The sequence below is a fragment of the Pelmatolapia mariae genome, linkage group LG23 (assembly GCF_036321145.2).
Source record: "Pelmatolapia mariae isolate MD_Pm_ZW linkage group LG23, Pm_UMD_F_2, whole genome shotgun sequence".
Classification (NCBI taxonomy): domain Eukaryota; kingdom Metazoa; phylum Chordata; class Actinopteri; order Cichliformes; family Cichlidae; genus Pelmatolapia; species Pelmatolapia mariae.
The window spans coordinates 19,317,512-19,333,241 of NC_086246.1; positions in this window are offsets into that span (position 1 = coordinate 19,317,512).

Sequence of the window (15,730 nt, forward strand, 5' to 3'; positions counted from 1 at the left end):
AGAGCATGACGGCATGGCTGCAAGTTTGTTAGAAAAGTTGCAAAGTATTCCAGCACTAACACCTCATACAAGCTGTCAGCACAGTGGTGAAGGGGTGAAAGTGGCCAAACAGTTAATTCTGTTCACCTGGACGTAGCGTTTTCAGTGGGAGAAGCGCTCTGTCACTCATTCTGCACTGAGTCAAAAAATGCCGCAAGCTGCAACCTGTGTTTGAATTCAGACTTTACATGTTGTCCAGTTTCAGGCAAGGGAACTGTGTGCTGAGGATAAATGATCAATTAGGCAGATGTAAATGAAAAACATGGCTCTGACATCACACCTGATGGAGAACCTGGAGAGCTGGTCCCTGCTGATCTTCAGCCCCAGTTGAGCTCACTGCTGAACCCCTTCCAGTTCACCTACTACCCCAACATTACAGTAGATGATGCTGTCATCCAGCTCCTACACCAATCCCTAGCACACCTGGAAAGTGTGTGGAGCACTGTGAGAATCATGTGCTTTGATTTCCCCAGTGCTTTTAACACGATTATACCGACAATCCTGAAGGACAGGCTGGGTTACACAGGTGTGGACCATCACCACATGGATCCTGGACTATCTTACCAACCACCCTCAGTACATAAGAAATTATGTGTCTGAATGGGTCGTCTGCAGTATAGGCACCCCACAGGGAACAGTCCTGACTCCATTTCTATTCATAATATACACAGCAGACGTCTCCTACAACTTTGCTAAATGATTCCTGCAAAGGTTCTGTGATGATTCAGAAAATATTGGTAAATGGGGATGACAGGAAGAACAGATCTGACAAACTAAAGTGATTCCATGTCTCTTTTGAGTAAGCTTTGATGTTTGAACATATCTAATTTGAAGTTTCAGGGCTCTAATTGTGCTATTGTGCTAAATGCTCACTTTTATGCAGCATTAATCTCATTGTTTTAATAGTGCTACATTTTACCTTGTCTCTGATTGGAGCAGGCGGCACTCACAGGAGTCATGTTGTGTGGAAGAAGAGTTCAGCTGAACAACACATGACATATTACACCGAGTTAACAAAAACTAAGCCAAATGCAGTTTAATTCTTTTTTTAAATTCATTATTCTGAGTATTTACCTAATTTTATTTTTACACACATTTTATTTATTTATTTATTTAAAAGTAATATTTTACAGAAAAGTTTTACAGAAAAATGCCTCTTTATTCTCTTCTATTGTAAAGCCAGGTGTGAATGACAACCTGCAGCTGCATGCTGTTGTGGTCATTGGTCGTCACATTAGGTTCTGAACCACAAACAGAGAAGTTTCTTAGAACTGGTGGGCTAGTGATGTAGGTATTGATGTAAATGATTGCTTAAGGTGGTGCTGCAGCAATGTATAAAAACTGAAGCCTTCAGAGCCAAGTGTTATTTATTCTTCTGTGAGTGAGGTGAACTATAACCTGCTCAGGTAGAATTTAATAACAGCGTGTCTGAACTGCACTTGACTTGATCTCTGCTCATCTTCAGGCTTCACTTCTCATTCGGTAAGAACTTGTTTTTTATATATTACATTTTTAAAGACAACAGGCTTTTGTGTACTTCCAAGAAAGAGAGAGAAATCACTCTCCTGCCACACTTATACACACATTCACTATCCAGACATTGGCTTCAAAACATGCCAGCATCATCTGGGTTCTGTGACCATGCATATCTTGCATAAGTAATGCAAGTACTGCATGTCAGGATGGAGGCCTGTCTTTACTGATTTATGTTCAAATAAAGTTTAACTTTAATTCCACCTTCAGGGCATTTCAGTCACTGAAGACATCTGCACCACCTGCTCTTCCAGACGACTGACTCGTGCCTGAACACCTGCAGGTTAACCAACCAACCACTGATTAGTAAAGCAAAAAAAGGTATATGTTCTCATTTGGAAATGATCAGTGCTAACACAGCTGTGACATGTATGAAGATAAATTTTTTTGTGACAGCTATTATCTAACTGCAGTCAGCCACCTATGATCCTGTGTATCGTTCAACTCTTGAACAACCAAAAAACCCACCAAGGTTATTTAAAAGGCTTATTTTCAGGAGGATTAATTTCCACTTGTTTACATAAACTTGTTTTCTTTTTTGCAACAAATTAAATAACAAAATGCAAAAATCATAACATTAAATAATTTCCAAACATCCTATATCAAAAAAGACCAACTTGTATCCTGGGCTGCATAAATTTGAATAAGACCTTTGCTATATATGTGTTTATATTAATAAAGCAAAATTGTTATTATTAGTGGTAAATGATTTGTTTGTTTGTTAAATGCACCTCAGAGCAACGGGAAACATGCTGAACCGTAAATAGTGAAGTAGATGCACACATCGTTTTCAAGACTAGGTAGCGGGATCAAAGTGCAGATGGCATAACGGTGTCAATATTAGACTGAAGGGGGGCTTCACATTTGCAGACACGCTCCAGTAACCTGCAGTCTTTACAGTGAGGACACACAAACATTAACCCGACTGGAACATCACTGTATGAAAATATACGATCTGTATTTGTCTTAGCTTCAAACACTGTTTAAAATCAAATATTAAACCGAACAGCGGTAATTAGCTGTCCTGCAGAGCTGTGTGTAGCCATCAGTTAGAAAAATCAACAGGTCCTGTTCCCCCTGTGAAAAGTCGCTCTGCTGACTCTTGATTAATTTCAAGCTCAGGTTAACTCTGTCTGCTTCTGTCTTTTCCTTTCTTGCTGGTTCTGCGCTTTCTGCTCAAGTCAGCCACCTCTGGCGACGAGGGGCTCGTATAACGTAAAAAGCAAGAGAGAAGAGAAACACAGAGTCGTGCTTATGACCTCGGTATGTGATTTTAAAGGGCTAATCAAACATGTTTAAATTTGCTAATTTATCTTTGTAAAAAAAAGAAGAAGGTCATAATAAGAAGATACTATGTTTATCTGTTATGTTGTTCTATGTACTTAAATTTATTGCCATGGGGAAATTATTACTTGACCCCCTGCAGTAAATAAAGAAATCAACAGTTTCTAATATTGATCGTTGTTTTATTTTAATGGAGAGAGAAAGAATATCAGCCAAAAAAAAAAAAAATACATAAAATGTATAAACTGATTCGCACGTCACTGAGTGAAATAAATATCTCATCTCCAATTAGCACGATGTTTCATGTCTCTTGGTTTACACAATTGGGCCCTCTCCTCTTTACAGAAACTCTCTAAATCCTTTAAGTTTCTTGACTGCCACTTGGAAAGTTGAAGCTTCAGCTCCCTCCACAGATTTTCTACAGTACTGAGGTCTGGAGACTGACTAGACCGCTCCGTGATCTTATAGCACTTCTCCATTAGTACATACTCAGATCGGCTTGCCGTGACTCAATTCATTTTCCATTACAATCAAGTGCCACCTAATGTGCGTGTGGTCATTACAGCAAAGCGGCCCAATGTCCATGTTGTCATTTATAAGCAACACGAATGCCACAACAAAGGAAGACGTGGCAGCGATGATGTATCTGTGGCTTTTTGTCACACTTAGGAACCACGGTGTTGTGCAGCTATTTGCCTTGTTGCAGGGTTTAAAAAAAAATGCAGTTTTGATTTTAGTGAAAGACACCGTCTCATGACTCATCGAGTGCCGCGACTGACAAGCCAATCCGTGGCATGCAGTCTGACGACGTCACATTTCCTGACTGCTTGGAACCCCGACTAAGTCGTCCTGTAGCAAAACAGGCCCACATCATAATGTTTCCATCTCTCTGCTTGACTGTGGGGATGCTATTTTTTGCGTCACATTCCTATTTCAAAAGGTCAGTTAAAGCCACATAATTCGAATTACGTTTCATCTCCCCACAGCACTTTCTTCAGAGTCTTCCCTGAATCATTTAGATGTTCACTGGCACTTGAGATGGGCCTATACACATTTCTCCTTGAACAGGGGGACCTTGGAAGTGCCACAAGATTTTAGTCTCTTACAGCATGGTATGTTACCAATGTTTTAAATGACTGTGATCCCAACTGCCTTCAGCTCATTAACAAGCTTCTCTCTTGTAGTTGTGGCTGATCCAACAACTTTCTCATGATAATCCTCACTCCATAAAGCAAGATCTTGCATGGAGCTTGAGACGACTAAAGGTCATTTTAAATATCTTCCATTTCTGAATAAATGCATGAACAGTTGGTACCTTTTCATTCTTGCAGATGTCCATACACCTGTTCAGGCCTTGTGCCAGTCTAGAATCTTGTCTCTATGATCCCTTGACAGCTCTTTGGTCTTGCCCATAGTGGCACAAGATTGTAGACCTGAACAAGATAATGTTCTGTCTCTCTCCATTACAAAACAACACCCATCTTGCCCCTGTGGGCGGTTTAGCCTTCAAGCTCGGGTCCTCTACCAGAGGCCTGGGAGCTTGAGGGTCCTGCGCAGTATCTTAGCTGTTCCCAGGACTGCACTCTTCTGGACAGAGATCTCCGATGTTGTTCCCGGGATCTGCTGGAGCCACTCGCCTAGCTTGGGAGTCACCGCACCTAGTGCTCCGATTACCACGGGGACCACCGTTACCTTCAGCCTCCACATCCTCTCGAGCTCTTCTCTGAGCCCTTGGTATTTCTCCAGCTTCTCGTGTTCCTTCTTTCTGATGTTGCTGTCATTCGGAACCGCTACATCAATCACTACGGCCGTCTTCTTCTGTTTGTCTACCACCACTATGTCCGGTTGGTTAGCCACCACCATTTTGTCCGTCTGTATCTGGAAGTCCCACAGGATCTTAGCTCGGTCATTCTCCATCACCCTTGGGGGCATCTCCCATTTTGACCGCAGAACTTCCAGGCCATACTCGGCACAGATGTTTCTGTATACTATGCCGGCCACTTGGTTATGGCGTTCCATGTATGCCTTGCCTGCTAGCATCTTGCACCCTGCTGTTATGTGCTGGATTGTCTCTGGGGCATCTTTACACAGCCTGCACCTGGGGTCTTGCCTGGTGTGATAGACCCCAGCCTCTATGGATCTTGTGCTCAGTGCTTGTTCCTGTGCTGCCATGATTAGTGCCTCCGTGCTGTCTTTCAGTCCAGCTTTGTCCAGCCACTGGTAGGATTTCTGGATATCAGACACCTCCTCTATCTGCCGGTGGTACATACCGTGCAGGGGCCTGTCCTTCCATGATGGTTCCTCGCCTTCCTCCTCTTTCTTGGGTTTCTGCTGCCTGAGGTATTCACTGAGTACGCTGTCAGTTGGGGCCATCTTCGTGATGTATTCGTGGATGTTTCTTGTCTTATCCTGGACCATGGTGCTGACACTCACCAGTCCCCGGCCTCCTTCCTTCCGCTTAGTGTACAGCCTCAGGGTGCTGGACTTGCATGGTCAGGAGCTTTCTTATCTTTATGTCAGTGGCTTCTATCTCCTCCTTTGGCCAGCCTATTACCCCAGCAGGGTACCTGATCACGGGCAGGGCGTAGGTGTTGATGGCCCGGATCTTGTTCTTACCGTTCAGCTGACTCCTCAGGACTTGCCTGACCCTCTGCAGGTACTTGGTGGTTGCAGCTTTCCTAGCGGCCTCTTCATGGTTCCCATTTGCCTGCGGGATCCCCAGGTACTTGTAACTGTCCTCTATGTCTGCAATGTTGCCTTCTGGTAGTTCAATCCCCTCAGTTCTGACTACCTTCCCTCTCTTTGTTACCATCCGACTACACTTCTCCAGTCCGAACGACATTCCAATGTCATTGCTGTATATCCTGGTAGTGTGGATCAGTGAATCGATGTCTCGTTCACTCTTGGCATACAGCTTGATGTCATCCATGTACAGGAGGTGGCTGACAACCGCTCCGTTTCGTAGTCGGTATCCGTAGCCAGTCTTGTCAATGATCTCACTGAGGGGGTTCAGGCCTATGCAGAACAGCAGTGGGGACAGAGCATCTAGATCAGAATCAGAATCAGAATCAGAATCGTGTTTATTGGCCAAGTATATGTGCAGACAAATACAAGGAATTTGGTTCCCGTAGATGGTGGCTCTCAAGCACAGCAATGTAAAACACACACACACACACACACACACACGTGTCTATATATACATTACACATGCATACACATACATACACAAAGCTGTGTAAACTAACTATAAATAACTAATCTAAACTTAGATGCAGTTGCAGTCTGGCAGTGGGAGCAGTGTGACAGGTCAACTATTTAGAAGGGAGATGGCGAGGGGAAAGAAACTGTTCCTGTGTCGGGTGGTCCTGGTCTGCAGGCTTCTGTACCATCTGCCAGAGGGCAGCAGATCAAAAAAGTCTGTGTCCAGGGTGTGAGGGGTCTGTGATGATTTTCCCTGCCCGTTTCCTGGTTCTTGAGAGGTACAGATCCTGGATGGAGGGCAGGGGGGCGCCGATGATCACGCACTTGATGGTGACTTGTGCTACGGGCTTGGAGTTGGCCTCTAGTGTTGTACGCCACATCCCCATTGAGTTCCTGATGAACTCAGCTTCCCTCATGTATATAGATATGTATACATGTATATACATGTATACATATATATTTACATATGTATATATATATATGGTGTAGAGGATTGCGCTGGCCACAACAGAAAATCCTGACCATTGTCCGGCAGATGTTGAAGGACCTCAGTCGCCTCAAAAAATAGAGACGACTCTGGTCCTTCCTGTAAAGTGCTGTGGTGTTTTTAGCCCAGTCCAGTTTATTGTCAATGTGTACTCCGAGGTATTTAGGCCTGTAATCCTGGGGGCCACTGGGACGTGGTGTCTTTGGTACAGGGATGAGGCATGATGTCTTCCACAGCACTGGGACCCTCTGCAGACTCAGATTCAGCATGAATATCATGAACAGTTGATAGTCGTTGAAATGGTTTTGTGAGCTGCTCGATCGATCAATCGATAGATAGATATAGATATATATAAATTTGCATGAAATACAGAACTTCTTGTTTCAAAGAATAAATAAACGATTGAATGCAAAGTACTGAGTAACTTGTCAACCATTGAGAAGGCACAGTGTCCACCTGAAACCAATAATTACAAAGAAAAGAGCAAACAGTTTTTTTGCATGGATCAACATGAACGTAATGCTGTCATTTTCATATGACTTATTATGGGCTTCAATCTCTTGATTTGGGGTTAATAATGATTTCTCCACACAGTGCCAAAAGTACACACACATTCAAATATTTTAATATGAGGTTGTACAATGTCTTAAATTGACATGGCTAATGCCTATTAACTTCTCAACAGTAATAATGGATGGAATAATGAAGGAGGAGAACTACTAAAGTGAGTTGACAATCCAACATAGAAACTGACCCTCTGAGATGGAAAACTTACATATTCAGTGTTACTCCAAATCCTCATCCTTGACTTATTACCAAAAGAAAAAAATGTCATTGTGTGTTCTGATAACATTCAGCTGGATCTGATTTACACATCAGAGGCTTGTTCAAGTAACTGTATTCAAGTAGAGTGAAATAAAGAGCAGAAAACACTTCATGAGAAGTAATTCAATACGTGACTTTTAGCAAAGGCGTGCTGTCACACTGTGGCTAGACTGAGGGTTTGTCAACAGTCTGATGACACTGTATCAGAGACTTGTCTTTAACCACGTTGTTCTTTTCATGACCACAACTCAACACCTTGTGAATGTTTGCAGCCTGGTAATGCACCGTGTCCCGAAACTGTGAACAACTGAATCTGTTCTGAGAGCATAGAAACTTCTATGAATGCAATAACTCTAGATGTTATCACACTTCACTACATATGTTATAATGTAATCTTTGTGTAATGTAAAACTCTGAAGTCAAGGTTATAAATTGCCATGTTTGTCTACTTTTGAGTTTACCTTTATAAATTTTACTTTTCAAACTGCTCATCTTGCCTTGTTTGGTGTCATTCTTTTCAGCACAACCGCACATATATGAATTTACAGTTATTATTTCATTTTGACTGTATTAACACTTAAAATCTCACAAAACGAAAAAAAAGTCTAAGCAGGAATGTTTTTTTATCTGTAAAAAAATCAATCAAAATTATTCAATCAATTTTAATGTGAAATGAAAAATATAAATTGTATATTTCAACACTATGTTTATGTTCCTCCTGCTTTTCAACTGAACTTGGAGTTTACACAGACAACAAACTAGACTGGGTTAAAAACACCACGGCACTCTACAGGAAGGGCCAGAGCCGTCTCTATTTTTTGAGGCAGCTGAGGTTCTTCAACATCTGTCAGACTATGATCAGGATTTTCTACGAGTCTGTTGTGGCCAGTGCCATCCTCAATGCTGTTGCATGCTGGGACAGCAGGTTGAAGGTCACAGGTGCCAACAGACTCAATAAACTGATCCGCAAGGCCAGTAATGAGTGGGGATGGAGTTGTACTCATTTAGGGTGTCTGAGAGGCAAATGTCTTCCAAAATAAGGAGCACACTCAGTGAGAGACTGAGATTACCAAAATGCACCACTGAACACCACAGGAAATCATTCCTGCCTGTGGCCATCTCCCTGTACAATCTAATACACAGTACACAGTGCAATAGTTATACCCTTTTTCACACGCTCTACAGTAAAATAACAAATGACAAAGTTTCAAGGTTATTGTTAAATGTCAATCATATATATTTCACCTCTGTAATATTCTTGATATTTATAATTGAGCAATTTGTATTTATATTAGTTCTATTTCTTATATTTGTAAATGCTGTAATATATCTTATTATTTAATTAGTTTAATCTGTTACTGTTATTGTCTTGGAGAATCTGTAATCCACATATTTTCCTTCAGGATTATTAAAGTAATTATGATTCTGATTATTCATTTTAAATATGAATATCACACTAGACAGCTCTTGTTATTCAGAAAGCACCTTTATTGCTTCAGTGCAAATTAGAAGGTAAGTAGCAGCCAGATGCTGCTAATCCACTGCATTTGAACAATTGCTCACCAGCAAGTGTAAGCACCTCTATAAAAGCATGAGTTTTGGCAGTTTGCTGATCTGGAGTATTCAGGTGTTTGTTAACACAATGTCATAATCTTCCCAGGAATGGATGTCCCAGAAAATTCACCCCAGGGTCAAACTGTGCAATGGTCAGAAAAAGCTCAAAAATCCAAGAGCCACATGTCAGACTCTACAGGCCTCAGTTAGCAAGTTAAATGTTAAAGTCCATGACAGTCAAGTTATAAAAGGGTTGAATGAGTGTGGCTTGTTTGGAAGGGTTGCAAGGAGACAGTCTCTTCTCTCTAAAAAGAGCATGACAGCATGGCTGCAAGTTTGGTAGCAAAGTTGCAAAGCATACCAGCACAAACACCTCATACCAGCTGTCAGCACAGTGGTGAAGGGGTGATGACTTGAGCTTGTTTTGCAGCTACAGAACCTGGGCCCCTTGCACCATCGAATTTTCACTGAACTCCCCTGTATACCAAGTACTCTCGAGTCAAAAGTGAGTTTGGGTCAAGCAGCAGGGCAAAGTTCCAAGCACATCAGCAAATCTACAACAGAATGGCTAAAAAAAAGAATCAAGGTGTTGCAATGGCCAGGTCACAGTCCAGACCTCAACCTGAAAATAAGCGCTGGGAACTTGAGAGAGCTGAACATAAACAAATACCACAAACCTCAATGACCTGACGAAACAATGTAAAGAAACGTCAGCCAAAAGTCCTGCACAACCGTGTGACAGACTAAGAGTCATACAGAAACAATTTGGTGACACTACTGCTGCTAAAGGTGGCTCTACAAGCTACTTACTCATGTACTGTGCTTAGTTTTTCAGAGTGCTCTATAGATTCCTATGAAAACACTCTTTTCCACATGACTGTAAGTCAGATAAAACAGATATGATCTGTGAATTCAGAGAAGAGAAAACATCTGGGGACCTGTCCCAAGAAGTTATTCTGTTCATCTGGACGTAGCGTTTTCTGTGGGAGAAACACTTCATCACTCATCCAAGTGACTTCTTCAGTCTCAGCTCAGTGCAGGTTTCCCCAACCTGTGTTTGAATTCAGATTTTACATGTTGTCCAGTTTCAGGCAAGGGAACTGAAAAGTGTGCTGAGGATAAATGATCAATTAGGCAGATGTAAATGAACAACAGCTGCAGGCCGATGGCTCTGACATCACACCTGATGGAGAACCTGGACGGCTGGTCCTTGCTCATCTTCAGCCCCAGGTGAGCTCAGTCCAATTCTCCTATCAGCCCAACATTGGGGTAGATGATGCTGTCATCCAGCTCTTACATCAATCCCTTGCTCACCTGGAAAGTGTGTGGAGCACTGTGAGAATCATGTGCTTTGATTTCTCCAATGCTTTCAACACGATTATACCCACAATCCTGAAGGACAAGATCGTTTACACAGGTGTGGACCATCACTTTACCACACTTATCCTGGACTATCTATCTCTATAGTACATAAGGAGCAAAAATGATGTGTCTTAATGGGTGTTCTGCAGTATAGGCAGTCCTGACTCCATGTCTCGCTGTGTCACTAGTGGGTGGGTGAGAGTGAGTGAGCGAATAATTTGTGTTTGTGTGTGCATGGCAGTCAGCATTCCCGGCTGGACGCTTCTCCCCATCTTCTGGATGCCGGGTGGTTCTTGGGCAGCTGGGACCCTGTTCTCGACTCGTACCAGGATTGCTGGCATCTAGTTAGGTCGACTGCCCGTTACCTCTGTACCTCTGGTCCTCTCACTCTTTAGCTATAGGCACCTCATCTGGGGCCTCCCTCCTTCTCCTGCTGGGATGAGCATAGATCAGGGGTGTCGAACTCCAGTCCTCGAGGGCCGGTGTCCTGCAGGTTTTAGATCTTGCCCTGTTTAAACTCAACTGAATCAAATGATTAGTTCATTACCAGGCTTCTGGAAAACTTCAAGACATGTTGAGGAGGATATTTAGCCATTTATTCAGCTGTGTTGGATCAAGGACACATCTAAAACCTGCAGGACACCGGCCCTCGAGGCCTGGAGTTCGACACCTGTGCCTTAGATGTTTGATACTCCTGGATGCTGCGAATGGCGCTGTTGTCCTGCCTCTATCTCTGTCTCCAGGCTTCTGGGGGGCATTGCTGCAGCTTCCCATCCTCATCAATGCAGCAGTTGGTGATACATTGTGCATTTCTCTACCCCCCACCTCCACTTTATTCTTTTTTTTTCTCTTGCCTGTCTTGCCTTAGACATCGTCATACAATGCCACATATAATGTAATAACTGAAATAGCACAAATAGAAATTAATAAATAAATAGATAACAGATTCACGTGATCAAGAGGAGCCCATAGAGATTCTATGTAACTGTTCCTGCAAAAGCAAAATGTGTCAGGCACCACAATGCATTCAGATCACAATTCTGAATTCAAAAGCTGCCAGACTAGACAGGACATTAAAAATAAAAACCTGCCACCACATGCAGGTCAACCTGAAGGCACAGAGCAGCTCCTACAATGACACACTGCTGCAACAACAGCATGCAAGGGACAAATTTCAGAGGTCTTATCTTCCAGCTGCTGTCAGACTCTACAATAGAGTTTTAGTGCACACCTTAAAATTATGCATAAGTAACAGCATATGACATATTACATATAACACTGTGTTATTATTTCTACAATTATCTCTGTAGTTTTTTTTTTGTTTTTACAACTGTCATTATTTTATTAATTTAGTTATTTTTTGACACATTTGGTTATTGAATTGAAAAAATAGCTGCAATTGTTGAAACGTGAGCTATGAAAGACGACCTGCATCTGCTTGCTGTTGTGGTCACTGTGCCTCACATCATGTTTGCAGCATGTTTTCTGAACCACAAACAGAGCAGTGCTAAAGTTTCTTGGAACTGGTGGGCTAGTGATGTAGATACCGATGCTAGTGATTATTTAAGGTGGGGCTACTGAAATGTTTAAGAACCGAAGCCTCCAGAGCCAAGTGTTATTTGTCTGTGACACAAATGAGCTGCACTAGACCTGGTCTCTGCTCATCTTGACTCCTTGTTTGGTAAGAACCTTTTATTTGTATATTTAAAATCTTTTATAGGCAACAGGTTTTTTATACTCAATCTCCTGTTACTTTCATTCACATTCACTATCCAGATATGGGCTTCAAAACATGCAGACATCATCTGGGTTCTGTGACCATGAATATCTTGCATAGGAAATGTGCATGCACAGGCACAGACTTATCTTTCTTTATTTATGTTCAAAAAAAGTTTATTTTAATTTCACCTTTAGAGCATTTCATTTACTGAAGACATCTTCACCACCTGGTGTTCCAGACGACTGACTCGTGCCTGACCTCCTGCAGGTTAATCAACCAACCACTCATCAGTAAAGTAAAAAGTAAAAGTAAGTGTCCTCAGTTGAAAAGATGTGCTTATAAGTTTCATAACTTTCTAATATAATAATAACATTTAGCAAGAATGTTGTCATGACTGAGTGCAATGACTATTTCCCTCTGTAAGGTTCAATGAGTGGATGCAAGTAGAGAAGTTGCTTTTAGATACACCTCATGAACTCATCAACTGAGACTCAAAAATCAATGTCTTTTAATGTCTTTGTGAAAAAAGTCAAGTTTCATCTTGTGAATGTCACTTTTTTTTTAATTATTAGGTAAAGCAGCCCCTTCATAATATCTACATGCTACCAAATGTATGTAAATGATTTCCTGTTCTAAAAAATACAGTAATACTTTAAATAAATTACACAATATTATTGTTCAACATGTCCTTCAGTGCCTCTTTGATAAGTTTCAAAATATTTACTGAAAAAAAAACTAGACTGTTTTTGATATTGAATTTTTGGAAGCCGTTATTTTGATTTTGATTCATTTATTTTATCATTTAATGGTTTAAAATTCTGCATTAAACGAATAGAAAGAAATGACAGATGTTTTTAGTTAAATGTAATTATTATTTTAATGATGCTTGGCGTTTACTAGATGCACCTCAGAGCACCAGGAATTCCTTACTTACGGCCAAACATTGAACCGTAAATGACGATGTAGATACGCAAATCATTTTCAAGAGTAGATAGCAGGACCGGAATGCAGATGGTGGTTACTATTAGACTGAAGGGGTTCTTCACAGACATATTTTCCTTTCAGGCACTCTCCAATAACCTGTGGACTGAAACACTACTGTATGAAAATATATGATCTGTATTCGTCTTAACTTCATAGCTGCACTGTTTAAAATAGAATATTAAACCATACGGGGGTAATTACCTGCCGAGCAGAGATTCGCTGGCTCTTGTTTCATATCAAGCTCAGTTAAATTCTTTGTCTGCTTTTCCTCATCAGCGCTCTTCTGTCTTTTCCTTTCGACTTGTCTCTGCGCGCTTTCTGCTCAAGTCAGCCCCCTCCTCTGCCGCGCATGCTCTGCAGCGCATGCCCGACGCGGTCTCCGCAGCGCGTGCACCACAGGTGCGGAGAAGCACTGATTAGTGTTGCAATTTCAAAATAAAAGCTGCCGGAAAGCGAAACATGCTCCTTTTCAGACTTTTTTCAGACTATTCCAGGGTTTTAAATTCACCATTTATGAGGTTTCAGCAAGAAGATAAAAGACAGATCTGAATGTTTGAAAATATTTATTTTAAATTCCATAAAGAATTGATGAAAAATATGAGTCATCCTTTTACTTACATTGATGAATTAAGTTGGTTTATTCTTTTGTTACATAGGTTTTAAAAAAGTTAAACAAACTTCTGTGGGTTTCTGTATAATTTAAAAAAAGAAAAAGAAATAAAAAGGAATTACAAATGAAAAGTAAGCTCTGCCAAACAAACTGATAGATTCTGGAAGCGTGGAGTTCAATTTGCAAATTTATCTAACACAAAAAACATCTATGAATAAAACTTTATTGGCCAGCAGCTTTTCAGAAAGACAAAAAAGGAAAAGATGGTCATGAAATGAAGCTACTATCTGTCATGTGGTTCTGTGTATTTACATTTCATACCATGGGGGAAATAATCATTTGATCCCCTGCTGAATTTGTAAGTTTGCTCACTTACATAAAATGATCAGTCTCTAATTTTTTAATTAGTTTCATTTTAATGTAACGAGACAGAATATCAACCAAAACTGAAAAAAACAAAACAAAACCCACATTCGATAAAACGTATGAATTGATTTTCAGGTCACTGAGTGAAATATGTACTTGATCTCAAACACAACTTAGTACTTGGTGGAGAAACCCTTATTGATAGATTTTCTACAGGTCTGAGGTTTGGAGTCTGGCTCGGCCCCACTCCATGTCCTTAGTGTGCTTCTTCTTTAGACACTCCTTTGTTGGATAGGTGGTATGTTTTAGGCCATCTTCAGTCTTCTGGCTGAGGGAAAGAGGTTCTCATCCAAGATTTTACAATATGGGGCGTCATCCACTGGACATGGCCAGAAAGAGAGTACCAATGTGTTTATTTGGTAGTTCAATGAAAGGCTTCAGTTAATTTAGAGTGAGAAAATAATGCCTTAATCTTTGCAGTTTTGTCTTTTTATCATCATCATCATCATCGTTTATTTATATAGCACTTTAAAAACACACCTTGTAGACCAAAGTGCTGTACAATACAAATATAAATGTAGTAATAAAATAGCAAAAACCAGACATAGCAATAAAATTCATACAAATGTCAGTTACCCACAGAGTTAAAAGCCAGGGAATGAAAAATCTGGACTTAAAAACTGGCACTCATGTAGCTTGTCTAATATGGAGAGGAAGGTTATTCCAAAGCATCAGAGCCGCAACAAAGAACACTCGGTCTCCTCTAAGTTTCAGCCGTGAATTAGGGACTGAAAGCAACAGTTGCACAGCTGACCGAAGCGAACGAATGGGGACATAGGGCTTCAACAAATCAGACAGATAAACAGATGCCAGACCATTTAGAGATTTAAAAACCAATAAGAGGACTTTAAAACAGATCCTAGATTCAATTGGAAGCCACTGTAGAGAGACCAAAACCGGAGCGATGTGGTCAAATTTCCTTCTGCTAGTTAAAAATCGTGCCGCAGCATTTTGCACTAGTTGCAAGCGTGACAAAGTGCCCTGTCCAACCCCTATTAAAAGAGAATTGCAATAATCCAAACTTGAAGTAATAAAGGCGTGAATAACACTTTCCAAGTCACGCTTGAAAAGAAAGGGCTTAACCTTCGATAAACGTCTGAGGTGATAGAATGCTGATTTCACCACCCCGTTTACGTGACCGTCAAAGGTAAGTGCAGAATCAATTTTTACTCCGAGATTTGTGATCGAACTCTTAAAATGGGAAGTCAAAGCGGCAAAATCAAGATCAGGAGCGTCAGAAAGATGATTTGGGCCAAATAAGATCGCTTCCGTCTTACAATCATTAGAATGTAAAAAGTTTTTTGCCATCCGTGCTTTAACATCACTAAGGCAGTGAAGCAGAGGTCGACTAAGGAGACAATCAGAATGACTAAAAGGTAAATAAAGCTGGCAGTCATCAGCATATAAATGAAATGACACTTTATGTTTTCGAAAAATCACGCCAAGAGGCAAAAGGTACAGTGAAAACAATAATGGCCCAAGAATAGATCCCTGTGGCACACCCCAAAGCAGAGGGGCCACAGAGGATGAAGCCGACCCCAACTTAACACAAAAAGTCCTGTTTGAGAGATAGGACTTTAACCACAAAAGTGCCGAACCAGAAATTCCCACACAGTGCTGTAAGCGGGAGATCAGAAAATCATGATCCACTGTGTCGAATGCAGCGGTCATGTCCAACAAGACCAGCACTGCATATTTACCATAG